A 20772-nucleotide genomic window follows, 5' to 3' on the forward strand; every position below is an offset into this window, starting at 1 on the left:
CGCAGGCGCCGTCCCGCGTCTCCCCGCGTGGAAGCCGGAGGGGGCGGGGCCGCGGCTCCAGGGGCCCCGGCTTTTGTGCTCCGTATCCTGGCCCTCCTGGAGGCCCACCTAAGGAAGGTCACCCACGGCTACCCTTTGGAAAGGATGCAGGCAGGGCAGGGATCCTGGTCCCTTGCCTGGCCCCTCTCCCTGTGGTGTTGCCCAACAAGCATCGCCCGAGGGTTGGCTCTTCTCTCGTCCAACCGAATTGCTCCACTGCAGTTTTTAATCCCTGCTATTTCTAAACATCAGCAACTTCTGATGGCTTTTTAAGATGAAATCTTCAGGTACTTGAGGGATGCCTGGTGGCTCGGCGGTTGAGCATCTTCCTTTGGCCCAGGTCGTGATCCCGGGGCCGTGGGATCGAGTCCTGCATCAGGCTCCCCGCAGGGAGCCCACTTCTCCCTCTCTCTCTTCTCTGTGTTTCTCATGAATAAATAAATAAAACCTTTTTAAAAAAAATCCTCAGGTATTTGAGAACTTGTAAGCATCAGACTCTGAAGGTACACTAATGCTGTTCTTTCTTCACAGCTTCCATTGTGTCACGTGTAACACCTGGGATGGCGGTGGGCCCTTTTCTGAATTTTTTTTTTTGGGGGGGGTCACACGTCCCAGGGTCCTGTGTTGTCATGGAGCCCATGTCTATGGCATATATGCTCAGAAAGTGATCCCTACCTTTAGAATCCAGTGATTAATAAACAGCAAGAGCTCTGCAGCCTGACATCCCTTGGCATCCCGGATCTGCATTATATTGACAGATTAATCCTTGGCTGAGTGACTTTGGACATGCCATTTAATCTTTAATCCATAAAAGAGCAATGAAAATATTAGTAATTAAGCCAGTAGAACCGATTGAAAGATTTGAATGACAGCACCCATGAAGCTTTCTGCACAGTGCCTGGTGTTCAACAAATAAAGCTGACTTTAACTTCAGGTTGAATTTTAACCTTCAGACTCTGAAAAATAGTGAAAACATTTTATATATGTATATATAAATAAAAGAGAGTGGGCACAATATGTCACACTTGACATGTCCAAAGCCAAACTCTAGAACTTGCTCCTCAATTTGTCCCTTTCAGTCTTCTCCACCTCATCAACGTCAATTCCATCCTTCTAGAGGCTCCAGCCAAACCTTGAAGTCATCCTCAACTTCTCTTTTCCTATCCTCATATTCGACATGTAATTCAATAACAAATACCTTTAAAATACCCTCATTTGAGGGATGCTTAGGTGGCTCAATGGTTGAGTGCCTGCCTTTGGCTCAGGTCGTTATCCCAGGATGCAGGATCCAGGATCTGGTCCCGCTTCCGGCTCCCTACAGGCAGCCTGCTTCTCCCTCTACCTGTGTCTCTGACCCTCTCTCTCAGTCTGTCTCTCTCATGAATAAATAAATTTTTAAAAATATCCTCATTTGAGCCCTCATCATCTTTTTCCTGGAATATGGCAGTGAACAGATTCTACTTGTCCTCTGATTCCACCCTGCTCTCGGAGAGCTTGTTCTCAAGAAGCCAGAGGAATTCTGTTAAAATTCAAGGCAAAACATCTCCCTCCCCCCCTTCTGTAAAGCTTACTCCAATTCCTTCCCATCTCAGAGCAAAAATCAAAATCTTTTTGTCAAGGATCTCAAAGAGCCTCTTGCGACCCCTCCCCAACACTCCTCCCCTTCTTTAACTGTGTCTCCTTGTACTCTATCCCTTCACCCCATTCCAGCCACACTAGCCTCCTTTCTGCTTCTAGAACATGCAGGCTCACTCCTCCCGCAAGACTGTGCATTTGATGTTTCAAACCCCAGGGTACTGAAAGGCATGTGTCCCTTACTCCAAATTTCAAAATTTTCAGAAGTCACCTCCTCAGACTTACCCAGACCATTCTACTAAAATATCAAGTCCCACCACTCCCATTATCCTCTCTCCCCTCATCCTGCTCTACTTATCCTTATAGCCCTTATGACCTGAATATCATCCGTAATGTTCTGAGGGCAAGGACTTGTGTTGCTCATCTGCAGTATCTGGAACATGGCCTGACACTGTTAGAGACTCAGGATATATTTATTGAATTAATAACAGTATATATGGAATATGTTGCTCAAATTTAACTTCATTTACTCAGCAAGCTTTTTGAGCGCCTACTCCAATCTAGGTACTGTGGGATGTGAAGGTAAACAAGGCATTCTCCCAACCACCAAGGAACTCAGAATTTCAAATGAGACAGACATGCAAAGAAGTACTTCTGGAAGAAAATATGTATGTAACACTACATGAATGCACTACCTGCTTTGGGAAGTAGAAAGGAGGACATAATTAATACGATATAGGAGTGTGTAGAAAGTCTTCCCACAGGAGCCGACACGAGTTGAGTCTAAAGAGTTGATGAGGAGAGGACTCCAGGCAGAGCAAACAGCATGCACTTAATATTTACTCAAGGAGACAAATTATTTTCCTTTAAAAAAATAATTGAAGGGCAGCCCTGGTGGCGCAGCGGTTTAGTGCTGCCTGCAGCCTGGGGTGTGATCCTGGAGACCTGAGATCGAGTCCCACGTCAGGGCTCCCTCCATGGAGCCTGCTTCTCCCTCTGCCTGTGTCTCTGCCTCTCTCTCTGTGTCTCTCATGAATAAATAAATAAAATCTTTAAAAAAAAAATAACCGAAGCAGATTCCAGGTGATCCCTATAATAATATCACCTAAACTTCACTCATTCTGATGAGTTTTCTCAAGCAGGAAAGAAACTGCCAGAAGTATAGCTGATGCACTAAAATTGCCACCTGATTTCTATTTTACTGGAATAGACTACACCTGTGACCCCTTTTTTTGTGTCAGGGTCTAGAGGCAAAGAGCATGTATCAGTAAGAGTCTGCTGGCTATGAGCACCAGTAACCCCTGAGGGCAGTTAAAGAAAAATAAGGGAGAATTTATCTTAGGGCTTTTTAGGGGTCAAAGGGATGGGTCTCTCAGGCCAACAAGAATCCAGATAGACTTCTGGATGGGTTGGAAGCAGAGCAAGGGGTGCCAGTAAGACTCTCCCCACAAACTTGTTTTCTCTCCTTCCAGGTAATACAGTGGAAGGATAGGTCTACCAACTACTCCCAAGTACATGATACAATCCAACTACAGAGACTAAAAATTCCTAATCCCCAAATCTCAGAGAAGAGGCTCTTATTGACCCAACTTATCTCAGGTGCCTCCCCTCCCTGCCTCCCTCAGAATAATCATGGCCAGCTTACAGGTCATGTAGCTTACCAGGAACCAGCCCCTGTGGATCAAGACCACACACACACACACACACACACACACACACACACGGGAATGATGTTGAGTTGAGATATTTTAATAGAAGTTACTCGCAGAACCATGAATTCCACTGAATGGCAAAACACCTGGGAGATATTTGACAGTCACACAGAATGTGAGTACTGGGGTAGTCCTCCATAAGCCCTCTGTTGTGGGTATTCTGATGGCTCCCTGTGGTAGTGGACATTTAATGCTCGCCACCAAATATTTCTGGTGTGTTTCCCACGCACATGATAGGATTGTACTTCCTCACAGCTTGGAGTCAGGAGTGGCCATGCCACTTGCTTGGGTCAATAATGTGGGAATAGATGTAGGCCTAAAGTTTAAGATCTAGTGGGCAATTTTGTATACTCCCCCTCAGGAACAATAGACAATACAGAAGATGGTGATAGCTCCATTATTCTGGGTCCTAAAAGGAGATGACAATAAATAGTGTGTCCTCCCCCGCCCCCACCTCAGGAGACTCATAGTACACATGTAGTGTGAGCAAGAAATAAACCTTGCTGTATAAGATTGGGGTTTGTTTGCTACCACAGTAAAACCTAGCCTAGCCCTACAGATGTACCTTCTAACATCCAGTGTATCCCACTGCCCATTGTACAATACTGAGGCAGTTTGGGTGGGAATAGACCCCATTTCCCACATGTGAGTGTGGAGTCTGTGCTAAGTGTGAATTAATCTCATCTACTTTGTACTGTATTCCTGTGCTTCAGGAATAGACCTATTACCCAGATCTACATCTATCAGTATCCAATATTTGCCTCATCACAATAATTGAATAAAATCCTGTGTCTTTGGATGTCAGTGAGAAACCATTTGATACTGGCAACTATTTTACAACCATGAAGAGAGCCAGCCTAAAGATGAAGCTGACACATGGAATAGGGAAAAGTAGAATAAAAAGAAACAGAGTTGGGGTGCTAATCAAGGCTTACCTGAACCAGTAAAGTCAGGTAAATCAATAAATTCCCTGTATTATTGATTCTAATTTGAGTTAGGTTTTCTAGTACTCGAAACCAAAAGCACTCCATCTATGGCTATTCTATCTTATTCACTGCACAGCTCTGAGCAGTAGCCAGCACTATAGAATCACAAGGGGGAAGATCTCTGAACTTTGAACAATCACAGGAAGAGAAGCTGAAAATTCTGTGATTTATATGCCAGCTTCTTTTCTAGAACAAGGTATCACAATGCAGGCAGAGCACAGAAAAGGAACAGTAACAAGCTGAGAACCAAGGATTCAAAAGAGAAGAATCCTATAGAACCAGGATAGCGAACAGACCCCCAAACTTAACAGCACATAGTTCATTTCATAGAGTTCTATCACTTTCCATGAAGCTTTATGTGCATTTATAAAGTCTGGAGTGGAAGAATCCAGGAGTCAGTTTAATGCAGTATGTAAGTAGGATTTAAATTTGAAACTCCTGGGCTTAAATCCTGTCTTCCTCACTTGCTATGTGAACTTGAGTAACTTACTTAAACCCCTGATGTACCTATAACAATTGAATGAGATGCTCCATGATACTATTAACATGCTATGTGATGCATTATAAAAGGACTCAAAGGTTAAAAAGGATGTCCAGTCAATTTTTTAAAGAAAGGTTCTGAATCCAGTTGTACTAACTTATTGCCTCTCGGCTCTAAAGCCACCCTTCTTTGGCTTGCCCTGTGATACCGGAGCTGAATTCTGCAAACATTTCCCTTTTGCCAGTGGCACAAGGTTAGGCTTTGTCAGTAGAGAATGTTGGAGAAATACAAAAACATAGAAGCATAAGGGGCTTCCTGAATCAGAACCTTCCAGATTCCACTCTGCTCTTCTGGCTCCTATAGCACATGGTTGCCAGTGATCTATGGGAGACCCAGTGGCACTCACCCTCCAGTAAGCTTTTCTGCTACCTGGATGGCCAGCTTTGACCTATTGCCTATGGTCATCCATCAAACTTCTCTACCGTCCATTGGGCTGAATTCCTGCTCTCTCCAACAAGGCCCAAATCTTACCTTGGGGTTGACAGAGAGGCACTTGCAAATGTATTCTCTCCTTGGGCACATTGTCTTGGCCCTAGAGATAGTAGGTGCTATCTACAATTACTATGTCTATATTCTTTGGAGCTCTCTTTTGACCCTGTTGATCACTAACCACCTTTCATTAGTTAGTAATTCTGCATATTCAATGTTCTTTGTTCAAATTAGTGATGTAGTTTCTGCATCCTGAGTGGGCCAGTGTTTCACAAGTTTCTGAGATTAAGAAGGAACTGGTTTGTGGGAGTGGGTGGAGGGAGTAAAATTGTGTGTATAAGAGTATTTATAAAGTTATGACTTCCTCAAGAGAACACTGTAAGAAAAATACAATGGTGAGTCCTGATTGCAGAGCCAGTCTTCTGCCTGCCTCTATAACTGGGGTTCAGCTGGTCCGGCCCAGCCCAGGACCTGAGCCAGACATGATGGGCAGGATCCTGAGGCCTATTGTCACATCTTGATTATAAATATACAATTTCGGGATGCCTGGGTGGCTCAGCAGTTGAGCATTTGCCTTCAGCTCAGGGCGTGATCCTGGGATCCAGGATCCAATCCCACATCGGGCTCCTTGCATGGAGCCTGCTTCTCCCTCTGCCTGTGTCTCTGCTTCTCTCTCTCTCTCTCTCTCTCTCTCTCTCTCTCATGAATAAAATCTTTAAATAAAAGTATACAGTTTCTGCTGGACCAGTGATGAGTTTGAATGTCCAGCAGCTCAGCTCAAGGCATTGCCTGTCCCCACTTTTTCCCCCAAAAAAGTGTATTGTGCACCTACTATCCACCTGGCCCCATATTAGGTCCCAAGTACACAGTCCTGAATAAACCAGAGACCTTCATGTAGCTTACAGTCTGGTAAGTAAAGCAGACTGGGCAGCCTGGGTGGTTCAGCAGTTTAGCGCCTGCTTTCGGCCCAGCGTGGGATCGTGGAGACCTGGGATTGAGTCCCGCGTCAGGCTCCCTGCATGGAGCCTGCTTCTCCTTCTGCCTGTGTCTCCGCTTCTCTCTCTCGCTCTGTCTCTCACGAATAAATAAATAAAATCTTAAAAAAAAAAAAAAAGTAAGGCAGGCATTGGTCAAATAATCAAAAACATAAATCTCACACAGGGCATGGTACCATGAGATCCACTAATAGGAGGTTTTGGCTCAAGAATATTTAGGGAAATAGTTGGTGTGAAATCTAAAGAGAAAAATAGGGGTTAAATTAGATGTATTAGTCTGCTCGGGCTACCATAGCAAAATACCATAGACCAGGTGGTTTAAACAACAGAAATAAATTTTCTCACAGTTCTTGAGGCTGGAAGTCCAACATCAAAGTCCCAGCCAATTTGGTTTTTGGTGAGAACTATCTTCCTGGCTTGCAGATGGCTGCTTTCTTGCTATGTCCTCATATGACCTTTCCTCGGTATTTGTGCACAGGAAAAGAGGGAAAGTAAGCTCTCTGGTGTGTCTCTTCTTACAAGGACACTAATTCTATTGGATCAGGGTCCTACCCTTATGACCTCATTTAATCTTAATTACTGTCATATTCCAAATACAGCCACACATTTTGGGTGAATACGTACATTTAGTCCATAACACTAGACAAATAGGGGAAAAAAGAATACTCCCTATAGAGGGAACAGCACATGCATAGGCCCTGGGGTCATCACAGATACATCGTGGTTTAATCAAAGAAGAGCAAAAATGTACAATGAGACAGATAATTGGAGGAGATAAGGCTGGAGAGGTGGCCAGATCATGTACAGCCTTGAAGGTCATGGTAATAATTTAAGTCATATCCTAAGAGCAATGAGGCTTTACTGAAGTGATGTGAGTAGGGACAATATGCTGGGTGAAGACCAAAATGGAGGGCTCAGAATAGACCCAGAGAGAACACTCATGAAGCTGTTTAGGGTGTTTAAGCTCAGCCAAGACTACACAAGTGGTCATTGGCTAGCTTGGAAGGATCACTGGCCAAAAAGGTTGCCCAGAACCAGAGAAGAGAACCTGTTTCTGGCACAGGTGAACTATGACCTGTAGCTTCTCTGCAGTCATGGCTTTTCTCCTGCTATACTCCACATGGTAGACCCCTTGCCTTATACCACCTCAGTGAGGACAGACCATCTCTCTGACTGGTTCTGTATCCCTAGCCCAGTCGGGCTCAGCATTCCTTCCTCATTTTCCCTACACTGGACCACAGAACTAAGATGCAATATGCTTCCCCCCCCCCGCCCCCCCGACGAAGCAGATTGACCAGCAACTGCCCATCCCTTCTCCAGATTCTTCAGTGTGACATTCAAGCCCTGAGCCAACAAGATTCTTGACACTTTGCTGTAATCTAGGATCCTAAAGAGCTTTAACTTAAGAGAAGATGTGAATTAGAAGTGTTCCATCCATTTCACAGATGGTTTCAAGTCATCTGAGTGGACTAGATAATGTCAAACTCTGAATACAGAGCAAAAGGAAACTAAACTATTAGTGCTCCTAGAGCCTGGGGGGAAAAATCTCTTGGGGGGGCACCTGGGTGGCTCAGTCTGTTAAGCGACTGACTCTTGATTTTGGCTCAGGTCAAGACCTCAGGGTCATGAGATCAAACCCCATGTCAGGCTCTGCACTTAGAGCAGAATCTGCTTCTGATTTTTCTCTCTCCCTCTCCCTTCTGTCCCTCCTGCTCATGCTCTCTCAATCAATCAATCAAATATATTTTTAAAGAAAATCTCTTTGGAAGAAGTTCACATCATTCTAACCTTAAAAATAGTTTTTACAACAATTTGTTAAATGCACTGCAATGCCTAATGCACAAATACAGCCAGGCCTATAAGACGACAAGATACCACAAGAGGAAATAAGTAAAACAACAAAGAAACAGACTCATGATGACTCCAAAAACAGGAAATTATCAAAGACAAAAACAGCCAAACACACTGCATTCATGGAGATAAAAAGCCAAGCTTAGACAAATAAAAATCATGAGATACCACTTCACAATCATTAGGATGGTTATTATCCAAAAAAGAAAAGAAAGAAAAAAACAGATGTTGGAGTAGTTGCAAAGAAATTGGAACACTTGTGTGTTATTTGTGGGAATATAAAATAGTGCAGCTGCTGTGGAAAACAGTATGATGGTTCCTCAAAAAAATTAAACATAGAACTACCATATGATCCAGAAGTTCTACTTCTAGGTATAGATCCAAAAGAACTGAAAGCAGAAATTCAAACCCACATCTGTATACCCTTATTCATAGCAGTACATTCACAATAGCCAAAAGGTGGAAGCAACCCAAATGTCTATTGATGGATGAATGGAAAAACAAAATGTGGTATATACACACAATAGACTACTATTCAGCCTTGAAGTACCTGAGTGGCTCAGGCCGTTAAGCAGCCAGCTCTTGATTTTGGCTCAGGTGATGATTTCAGGGTTGTGAGATCCAGTGGCATTTTGGGCTATATGCTCAACAGGAAGTCTGCTTCTCTCCTTCTCCCTCTCCCTCTGCCCCCCACCCACTCACACACATGCTCACACATACTCTTTGTCTCTCTTTCAAATAAATCAATCTTAAAAAAAAAAAAAAAAAGAATATTATTCAGGCTTAAAAAGGGAGAAAATTCTCAGGGTGCCTAAATGGCTTAGTTGGTTAAGCACCAACTCTTGCTTTGGGCTCAGGTCATGATATCAGGGGTATGAAAGGGAGCCCCATATTGGGCTCTGTGCTGGGCATGGAGTGTGCTTAAGATCCTCTCTGTCTTCCTCTCCCTCTTCCCCTCCCCACCCCCCACCGTGTGCATGCACGTGCACACACACTTTCTCAAAAAAAAAAAAAAAAAAAAAAGGAGGGGAGAAAATTCTAACACATGCTACAATATAGATGACCCTTGAGGACATAATGCTATGTGAAATAAGCCAGTCACAAAAGAACAAATGCTGTATGACTCCATTTATATGAAGTACCTGGAATAGTTAACTCTATAGAAACAGCAGAATGATGATTGCCAGGGACTGAAAGGACAGATGAATAGGAAATTATTGTTTAGTAACATTTTTTAAGTTTTCAGTGTTGCAAGATGAAAACAGTTCTGGAAACTGGTTGCACAAACATGTGAATGTACTTAAGACTAGTGAACTTGTACACTTAGAAATAGTTATGATGGCAAATGTTGTGTTTATTTTACCACAATGTTGAAAAATCTAAAGGGTAAGATAAAATAGAATAATAAAAAATACTTGGCTGATCCAAGAGAAGAAAGAAAAAAAAAAAAAAAAAAGGAAAATGGGAACAAAACCCAGGTAGGACAAAAAGAAGCAACAGGATTACAGATGTAAATGGTTTGTAGCCATATCTGTAATTATGTTAAATATAAGTGGGCTCAAGATTGTAACAAAAAGAGAAAGATCAACAGGGAAAATTTAAACAAAATACAAGATTCTATATGATATTTATGACATTTTAATATGAAGACATATAGGCTAAAAGATAAAAGTAAAAATATTCTAGCTAAGATTTTAAATAAGAATACCTAATTTATACAAACTTATACAAATTCTCTCAGAAAATAGAGGGAACACTCCCAAAGTATTTTATAAGGTCAACATAATTGTACCACCAAAACCTGGCAAGAACATGACAAGAAAAAATATAGACTATCTCTCATAACCAACAATACAACAATCCTAAACAAAATGTCAGCAAATCAAATACAGCAACAAATTAAAAGGATAAGTCATAACCAATGGAGGTTATCTCAGGAATGCAAATTAGTTTAACATTTAAAAATCAACCAACCACATTAACAGAATAAAAGGGAAAAATAACTTGATTATCTGAATAGATGCTAAAAAAGCATTTGACAAAATTCAGCACTTATCCACAGCAAAAACTCTTAATAACCTAAAGATGGAAGACAATTTCCTCAATCTGATATAGGAGATACAGGGGAAAAAGCTAGAGCCAACATCATTCTTAATGGTAAAATAGAGAGCATTTTCCTTTCAGATCAGGAACAGAGCAAGAATATTCAATTATCACCACCTCCCATCAACATTTTACAAGATATCCTAGCCAGGGCAATAAGGCAAGAAAAAAGAAAAAAGTCATAAAGATAGGAAAGAAAAAAGTAAAACTGTCTTTCTTAAAAGATGACATTTTTGTGTAGGTGGAAAACCCTAGGAGTCTCAAATAAACTTTAAGAACCAATAAATTATCTCAGTTGGCTGCTGTCAGTTGGCTGCTTGTAACAAAAAACATCACAAAGAGTAGTTTATAAACAATGGAATTATTTTCCCCCATTTTGGAGGCTGGCAGTCTGACATCAGGGTGACACTATGGTTAGGTTCTGATTGAAGGCCCTTTTCCAGGTTGCAAAATCAACTTATCAAAGTCAACCTTACTTCTGTATTCCAGCAAATGTCAGAAAATTGTTTTTCTAAAAAATAGTCAAAATAGTTTTGAAGTAGCAAAAAAATACAAAGTACCTATAAATGGATCTAACAAAAGATATGTATGATCTCTATGGAGAAAACCATGAAGAAGGCCTATAAATTTTAATAGACCATAAATAAGTGAATAATGGAGAGAGATAGCATCTTAATAGATTGGAAGACTCAATACTGTAAAGCTGTCATTCTCTTCACATGGTCTATAGATTCAAAGCAATCCCAGTTGATTTTTACATGGCATTTAACAAGATCATTCTAACATAAAATTTATATGAAACCGAAGAAGGCCAAGAACAGCTAAAGTACTCTTGAAGAAATATAAGTTGGAGAGGACTTATTCTAACAGCTAACAAAACTTATAATAAAGCTCTAATAATTAAGACAGACTGGTGTTGGCATAAGAGTAGACAAAAACCAATGAACAGAAGAGAGACCCCCGCCCATCAAACAGATTAATGTTAGAGATAGCATTGCAAAACAGTATGGAGAAATGATCTTTTGAATAAATAGTGTTGAGTCAATTGAATTCCCATATGGGAAAAATGACATTGGAAATCCCATTGTACACCCTACTCAAAACCCAATTTCTGCTATATTATGGACTAAAATATGAAAGGTAAACCAATAAGTCTTTAGAAGATAACATACAACATCTTTATGACATCAAGGGAGGAAAAATTTTCTTAAATTAGACAGAAAAAGCACTAACCACAAGTGAGAGACTGATAAATTGGACTTCTTTACAGTTAAGAACTTCTGTTCATCAAGAAACTTCATTAGCCAAAGGGAAGAAAGATTAACAATGTACATATCTGGGCAGCCCCGGTGGCGCAGCGGTTTAGCGCCGCCTGCAGCCCAGGGCGTGATCCTGGAGACCCGGAATCGAGTCCCACATCAGGCTCCCTGCATGGAGCCTGCTCCTCCCTCTGCTTGTGTCTCTGCCTCTCTCTCTCTCTAGCTGTGTCTCTATGAATAAATAAATAAATAATCTTTAAAAAAAAAAAAACAATGTACATATCTGGCAAAGGATTTATATCCAGAATATACCAAAAAAACTACTACAAATAATGAAAAATACAGAGCAATGGGAAAATGGGCAAGAACAGGGTCTTGGCTCCACACAAAGAAAATCCAAATGGTCAATTAATGTATGAAAGGTGTTTAGCTTCATCAGTAATCAGGGAAATGAACTGGAGAGAACACCTATTGCAAACCCACCAGATGGCTAAAGTACAAAGTCTGATAATACCAGTTGCTGGTGAGAACTGTTGGTTAATGCACAAGGGGAACTCTCATATATTATCAGGAAGAGTGTGTTTGTATAATAATTTTGGGAAACAGTTTGGCTTTTTTTTTAAGTTAAGCATAGGAATACCTATAACCCAGCAATTCTGCTTAAAATATATACATGAGAAATGCATGCCCAGGTAGAGCAAGTAGACGTGTACAAGAAAGTTCACAGCAGCATTATTTACAATAGTCCCAAGTTGGAAAGAGCTGGCATGTCAATTGGTAGATGGGATAAACTAGTATTTTCATTCAATGGAATGCTTTATACTGCACAAAATATTAACCACACCTGCACACAACAAAGTGGGAGAAGGACTCTTATAAACAACGTGGAGTGGAAACAGCCAGATACAAAAGAACATGCACATTAATGAGTGCTTTTATATAAAACGCATAGCCAGACAAAATTCAACATGCTCCCTGCCCCCACAATCTTCACCCGTCCTGTACTTATATGTGAAGAATAGTAATAGAAGATGGATTTGCAGGGTACCTGGCTGGCCCAGTCAGTGGAGCATGCGACTCGATCTCACAATTGTGAGCACAAGCCCCACCTCAGGTGTAAATATTACTAAAAAAATGGATTTACAAACGATTTGGGGAATCACTCTTTTGTTCCCAGCCACAACCCCCTCCTGCTGAAATATCTCCAGGCTAGAGAGATGATAGAGAAAATGGTTCTGGGGGTGAGCTGAAGGAAGTTATTGACGCAGCTGTCCAATATGGGGGTGGAGAACAAGAGCCAGGCACCCTTTATGTTGGGGTTCATTATGATGACCTCAGTAATATTTTAATAAAGTCACTCAAAGTTAAGAGACCATAATAATGAATTTCCAGCATATTAAACCTTCACCAGAGACCTAGAAACCACAAAGTGGGACAAGAGGTGTGGGCAATTCTGAAATGCAAGGTGCACTAGCCAAATAGGGCCAGGCAGTTTTCATAAGATTCCCAACAACAAGTATAATTTTGTTTTGTGTGTGTCCTTCCAGATTTTCTTTTTCAGGATATCGAAACATTTTTTACTATTATAACTATGGGATTCTATTACACACACACGGGCGCTTGGGTGGCTCAGTTGTTTGAGCGTCTGCCTTTGGCTCAGGTTGTGATCTCGGGGTCCTGGAATCAAGCCCCACATGGGGAGGCTCCCTGTTCAGTGGGGAGTCTGCTTCTCCCTCTCTGTGCGCTTTCTCAAATAAATGAAATCTTTAAAAAAAAAAAAAAACAACTTAACAGATGTTAGACATCTGCCCATTTGAACCCATGTAGCGCTACTTCTTACTTATAGGTGATGGATATATTCATTATCTTGATCGTGGTGGTGGTTTCATGGGTAATTACATATGTCAAAGCTTAGACCACACATTTTAAATATGTGTGGTTTACTGTACATCAGTCACACCTCAATAAAATGAGAAGTGTTATTCTTTCAAGCTCTTGGACTGCTCTCCCCACTAAGCACTATAAATCCCATTGATGCTGCGGTATTTACACCTATTTCATTACCTCTCAGAGCTGTGTGGAATTCCAAAGGTAGGCATCCACCACGGTTTACTAGCTCCTTCCTTTAGCACTTCCCATGCCATGAATAATGCTATTCTAAATAACCTCCTTCTTGTCTTATGTGTATCTGAGCAAACTTTCAAAATATTTTACAAAGAATGAAATTGCTAACCTCTGTGCCCCATGCATCCTTAATATTACTGACAACTATCTGCTTATTTTATAGAAGGGCTAAGCAAGTTTCTATTCCTGCCAGCCGGGCACGGAGAGTTCCTAGTCTTCACTTGGGTTTGTAACTCTTCACGCTGCATGAACGTCGGTTCCTCATCCCTCCCTCCCTCCCTCCCTCATTTGGTATCTACTTCATGGTCGCTGACAAATAATTCTTCAGGCCGTGACACACGGCTGTGGTCATTCCCTCATGCACAGCAGATAGAATTTCTCTCCATTTTTACTTGGTTTTTAATCATGTTTTGGGGGAAGGGTGTGGGTTCGAAATGGGAATTCTATAGCTTGTCTTTCTGGGCACTCCATAGCTGCCTTGAAAGGTCCCATCTTCACGAAGGAACCGGGCCTTGGTACTGGGGCCAGTGTTTTAAGCTGCAAGGAATGTGGTGACTCAGCTGGTCGCTCAGGGACACCTCCGTGAACAAGGCCGAGGGAAGGAAGTCATTACACAGACAGCTGGGCTGTAAAAAACAAAAATACTCCACACACCAAACTCTACAAAGTAGTGTGGCTATGTGTCCCATGACTCAACGGGGCTGCTTCTGCCACGTGGCACTCAGCTCAGGATATGTGGCACACAGACCTCACCCGCTGCCAGCTGCTCCTCTGAGCTGCTTGGAAAGCTGGCTGGGTGGGGACCCCAAGAAAACCTGTGACGGTCCTCTCTCCAATGCTCTCCACTGTTGCTTCCCTCATTCTCTCCTTCCTCCCTAATCCTCTTGCCCTTAAACAAAACAAAAACAGGAATTTAGTATTTCACACCTGCTGGAGACATGGCAGGGACACAGCGAAGTCAACACTCTGGCACCCCAGGAAGTCCCTCCGGATCAGGCAGATGCCCGTGACAAGTCCTATCACCCAGGCGGGGGCCGGAGGACTGGAGAGACAGGCCAGAAGGAGCTGGGCCAGCAGCAGGGGATGGAGACTTTGAGCTAGAGGCAAGCCCATCAAAGATGAGGACGGTCACCCACTAACCTTTACTGGAGACCTACTATGTGCCAGACAGCATTCTTAGAATATAATTATGAAGACAAGTCTTGTCCTCATGGAGCCTACATTCTCGAATATGCTGGGGAAAGGGGGAGATAAATACCAAATATTTTTAAAAAGTAAAATATATAGAACATAAAAAAGGTGGTTCACCTTTTTCACTGGAAAAGATTAGAACAAGAAAGGTGGATGGGAGTGGTCAGGGTAGAAAGGAGATACCTGAGTAATCTTGAGGTAGGTGACAGAATGAGCCAGGAAGGTGTTTGAGGAAAGGGTACTCTGGGAACTGCGGGCAAAATGGGGGTGTGTGTGCCTGGTGTGCTTGTAGATCTGTGAGGAGGTGAATGTGGCAGCTGTGGGGGGGTGGTGAACGAGGAGGGTGGTGGTGGGAGGTATAAGATTAGGAGCTATGGGAGGCTTCAGAGCAGAGATCCAAACAGAATGGATTTTGGGTTTAATAGCATCCCGCAGTCAGAGGACTTTGACCTCTGGGAGTACAGCACAAATGGAGTACAAAATGAAACTGCAAATCTTGCCAAAGATGTAGAATTTATGAAGTCAGTGAGCATGATGTTGGCAAACAGAATCACGCAAAGCACTGGCAAATGAGGGCCTGTCTGTGTCAGGTCAGAAAAAAGATAGTGACACAGTAGGAGTTTCCAAAGAATCATCCAAAGAATGATTTAAGTAAGAGTTAAGTCTTTGAGAAAACCAAAGGAGACCTAAAGTATTTTTGGATGTTTATGCTTTCTAGAACATCCTCCATGAAGGATGTCCTACCATGCAATCTACGCCCAGCTCCCAAAGCATTCTGTAGTCATACTAAAAATTACGGTATGGTGGCATGTATAAACCAAAATTTGTAGGTATAAGATAGATTTTGTTCACTATACTTTTAAGCATATGTTAATAACTGGTTTCTTTCCTTTATATGTAACAACGGTTCCCACTTAGCCATATTGTAGTAAAGATTAAACAAGAGCATTGACTCACTAACACATGCAACACTTCCTGTAGGTCTTCCATATGTCAGGCATCAGGAGAGACTCTGGGGGCAAAGTGATGGGCCAAAGTGCCCTCTTGAAGATATACCATTCATCAAATGGCATATATAAATAAATTTAAAAAAATAAATTGTCACATAAAAGAGGATGATGAAAAAGCAAATTAAAAACAAAAGGCATTTGATGCTACGAGAGCCTGCTTCAATGAGTTAACCTAACCAGAAGGTGTATTAGTTAGTTAGTGCTCCATAGCAAGTCACTGCCAACTTAGAGACCTTGAACAACATATATTTATTATCTCAGTTTCTGAGTTAGGAGTCTGGGCGTGGCTTTGCTGAGTCTTCTGTCCAGGGACTCCTAAGGCTGCAATCAAGGTGATGGCAGGACTACATTCTCACTTAGGGGCTCCAGCTCCCTTAGGTTGTTGGCAGGATTCATTTCCTGCAGGACTGAGAACTCTAACTTCTTGCTGGCTGTCAGCAGGAGGCTGCCATTGGTCCTAGAGAACACCCATAGCTCCCTGCCATGTGAGCTTTCTCAACATGGCTGTTTACTTCATCAAGTTGGCAAGGAGAGTCTCCAGAGCTAGTCTGCTAGCAAGACTTTTTTTTAAAAAAGATTTTATTTATTTATTCATGAGAGACATACAGAGAGGGGCAGAGACATAGGCAGAGGGCAGAAGCAGGCTCCCTGTGGGGAGCCTAATGCGGGACTTGATCCAGGGCCCTGGGATCATGACCTAGAGCCAAAGGCCAACTCTCAACCACTAAGCCACGCAGGTGCCCCGATAGCAAGGCTCTTATATAACATAGTTAAGGGAGTGATGTCCCCTCACGTTTGCCGTAGTCTATTGGTCAAAAGCAAGTCACAGCTGAGGGGGGCACTTGATGGGATGAGCACTGGGTGTTATTCTATATGTTGGCAAATTGAACACCAATAAAAAATAAATTAAAAAAATAAAAATAAAAAAGCAAGTCACAGGCCCCACTCATACTCAAAAGGAAGGCATTACACAAAGGCATGACCACCAGGAGATGAGGATACAGGGGGTCACCTTAGAGTCTCTCTGCCATTGAAGGTTTCCCTGAGGCAGTAAGTAGCTATGGAGCTAGGATCCAAAAAAATGGGGTGGCATTGACTATATAGATACGGGGTAGGGGGAGAACTTTCTAGGTAGAAAGAACAATGTGAGCAGGACAGTACAACAGCATTCCAAAAGATCTAGTACAATGACCAGCAGTGTTGTTGCTCTCATGCTTAACAACCATCCGTGGCTCTTTGATGCCCATGGTTTTGCCCAACATTCAAGGCCAGATGGGTCATCTTGCATTCACTTTCTCTCCCTAGCATCTAAGGCTTTACTCACCACTTCCACCCACTTACACTGCCCTTGTGTATCTATCTATAATTTAGAGCCCAACAGAAATTGATCTTCCCTAAATAATATTTTTGAAGATTTAAGTGGAGGACACCACGCTAGACCCTTCTTGAGTTGCAAAGCATAATGAAACACGGTCCTGGTTGCCAGATGGTGGGTGGGGGCAGAAGGTATACACAAATAAAAAGAACAGGAGGTCCCCTTGCTGAAGGCCAAGCCCGTGGGGCAGCTGGCAAGTCCTGCACAGATTTTAGACACAGAGAAAGCTCCACTTCACACAGTGGTTAATGATCTTTCAGTATTCTTCCCTAGGCTAGAAATTGCGAAGGGTTTCTAAGGTTCAGCCAAACTGACGTTTTTCCGGGAAGGACAGTTGGAATCGGGAACTGCCCAGCGTCAGTCCACACTGCCAGGCAACCTGGCCGGGCCGGGGCAGTCCCAGGCTGGCAACAAAGGCTCGGTTGGCAGGCGGAGGGGAGAGCTGTGGAAGCGTCCTGCGCTCCAGCCCGGGAATCCCTGACCACATCCACCAGGGCCTGTCCGTGAGAAGCTGGGAGAAGAGGCCCAGTAGCCCCGTGGCCTTTGCCACATCAGCAGGAACAGGGAACATGGGAGGCAAAAGCAACCCAGGCCAGTACCCCAGAGCCCGGCTTTCTCCAGCCAGGGGTGGAGGGCGGAGCAGAGGCAGGGGGCGGGTCGGAAGCAGGGGGGCGGGGGGTGGGGGCGCAGAGGGCGGGGCCGTGACGACCCGCTTCCCCAGTCCAGCCTCTCAGTCCCGGAAGGGGAGCTCCTTGGGCCTTGGGCTCCGCGATGCAGGTCTTGGAACTGAGCACCTGCCCTCTGCTGCGATTGGGGGTTGAGCCTCAGCAGACGCCTTGGATGTCGAAGCACCCTGAATCTAGGGGCGGGGGGAATGCCAGGCACCCCTTGCATCTCTACCCTCCACCCCCATCTTCCCAAGTGCCTAATCCACCTGGAAGCTGAGGGCTTTTCTCAATACCCATTAAAGCTTTTTCCTTTGCTGAGGGCAGAGGATCCTCACCCCACACCCCACCTTACCCCCTGGCTCCCAACTCTTCTCACCTTCATCTTCAAGACTGAACTACCCCCAGGTAGCTCTGCAGGGCCTTTGTACCATATAGTCCCTACACCTGAAACATCATTCCCACCCTTCTTCATCTAACTAGTTACAACTTATTTTTCAAGCTTGGGTATGTACTTGGGAAAGCCTTGACCCCTTCTATCTTGCTATAGGCTCCTGGGCTTGGCCCACCTAAGCCTGGTCATCTTATGTGGCAATTCCCCGACTATCTGACCTTTCCCTTTTCCCCACCCACCCCAAGACTGTGGGGTCACTGCAGCATTCCCAGTGCTTGGCCTGGGTATGGCGCTCAGTGAGATCATAAACACCCTGCCTAGTGATCGTCTGCCATCCTTTAGACCATCTGCCTGGTGACAAACTCCAGCAGTTGCTTCACCTCTTCACCCCTTCTTTGAGCAGCAGGTCTCAAAGTCGAGTGTGCATCAGTAACACTGGTGGGGGTGCTGTCTTATCAAAATCGAGATGGCTGGGCCGCACCCTCAGAGTTTCTGATTCGTAAGGGGTGGAGTAGGGCCTCAGAGTTTGCATTTATAAGAAGTCGCCAGGTGCTGCTGCTGCTGACACAGGAACCACATTTTAAGAATCACTGTGTGCATCAGTTGCTTCATCAGTAAAATGATAACTTCTGTCCCTGCCATGTGAAGGTTTGAGAGAATCAAATGAGATTATGCAGATGAAGAATTAAGCATGGTGCCTGCACCCAGTAGGTACTCGATAAGTGTTTGCAGTTGCTATTGGGAGGGACACATGCCATGAGGGAAAACATGAGCCATAGAGATGGGTAAGGGCCCAGGCAGGTCAGCTGGGTTGGCTGGAGAACAAGGCCTAGCGCAGCAGCCAGGGAGTCCAGGTTGTGCTGTGGAAGCAGATGGGAGCCACGCACAGTTCTGGAGCAGAGCAGTGACAGGTGGAATCTCAATGTGGCAACAATGAGCAGGAGGCGCAGTAGCAAATTAACTGTGCTAGGTTTTCCTTGGCTCTTGGTCAGTCGTAGAGACCTGGGATTTAGCAAATAAAAAGGCTATCCAGTTAAATTTGAAGTACAGATAATGAATTTTTTTTAGTATAAATATATCCCAAATTGCATGGGACATACTTACACTAAAAAAAAAAAAAAAATAAAAAACACAACTTTTGTTATTTATCTGAACTTCAAATTTAATTGGGTGTCATTTATTTATTTATTTTTGCTAAATCTGATAATCCTAGCCAGACATCAACGGTCCTGACCCCGCTCCCTGGCCCCAAGCCTCCATACTAGAGGGAGCCAGACACAGGGTCCTCTGCCTTGCTTCTCTCTTTCAACTAGGCCATCAGGAGTGACTGAGGAGCTGCTCCAGGGCCCAGTCTTGCTGCCAAGACAAGTGGTCACAGCTGCAGGCCTGGTGAGCAGGTCCTCCCACTTTATGTCAGGTTTGCCCAGCAAAAAATAGTGAGGCACAGTAAATAATCATTAGGTCTGTAATTTAATGAAGCACATAAGGTTAATAAAGGCCAAAAAGAAGGAGGTGCCACCTGCACTTGTGGGGTCACTCAAGAAACAAACAGTTGTCAATGGCATAGGCCCATCTGGTGAGTGTACCCAGAGAGGGGAGAAAATAACCTCTGTTCTTAACCCCAGAAATGATCAATGCAAGTAGCCAGACTGTTTGCATGTTCACAAGATGCCTTGGAAATGGTTATATAAACCGCAAGCTAGAACAGGGGGGTCCCTGCCTCCTTCAGCTCATTTGGTCATTGGGATAAGTCCTACTACCAGAGGCTGCCTCTGTCTCCCCCACCCCCATAATCACCAAATCCCAGATGATTCATAGTTCCGGAAACAAGCCCGTCGGAAATCCAATTTCTGCAGCAAACTTTATATCAACTTTTTTTTTTCTCTCATGAGGAACAATGAAAACAATATGTGTTCCATTTTTTTTTAACAATGTGATAAACATTACTGAACGCCTAGTGTGTGCCCTGTGCTGTATCCAGCTTTTTATTTAGCTTAGTAATTCTCAGCCTTGGCTGCACACTGCAATCACCTGCAGATTTTCCAGGTGATCCCAGTACCCTAGATATCAATATTTGCCCCGGGGAACGGTGATTTCAGCGCACGGCCAAGGTTGAAAACTACTGCTGTAGTTCGTCCTGCTTTAATCCTCACAATACGATCTGGCAAGGTAGGGGTTATCTCCGTTTTGCAGCTCAGGAAATTGAGTTTCAAAGAGGTACGGTGACTGCGGCAGGTGTAGCCATCCCTCCAACCTCTCCATTCCTCCCAGGCTCCCTTGAGGAATTCCTGTGTTTTCACGGTTGAATATCGTGGATATATATAATGCTTCCACAGAGATGTTTGGGTGACGCTGCCCTCAGGCCACCTTGAGATGGTTCCGCTCCCAGCAGGGCCCTTCCTAGATACCAGCCAAGCACCAAGCACAGCCTGGGTTTAGGACTGACACTCAATGGCTTTTGCTACAGTGAGGCCCACTGAGGCCAATCACTACGCCCATGTGCTGGCATCTTGGCTCATGGAA

At 43.7% G+C, this 20772-nt stretch overlaps 1 protein-coding gene across 2 annotated transcripts in view; it reads right to left on the minus strand.

Annotated features, from left to right (window-relative positions):
• The window catches only part of ZHX3 (zinc fingers and homeoboxes 3), a 125149-nt gene that overhangs the window by 103425 nt on the left and 952 nt on the right, over positions 1-20772 (minus strand). The gene's annotated exons all lie outside the window — the stretch shown is intronic.

The sequence above is a fragment of the Canis lupus genome, chromosome 24, assembly GCF_011100685.1.
Source record: "Canis lupus familiaris isolate Mischka breed German Shepherd chromosome 24, alternate assembly UU_Cfam_GSD_1.0, whole genome shotgun sequence".
Classification (NCBI taxonomy): domain Eukaryota; kingdom Metazoa; phylum Chordata; class Mammalia; order Carnivora; family Canidae; genus Canis; species Canis lupus.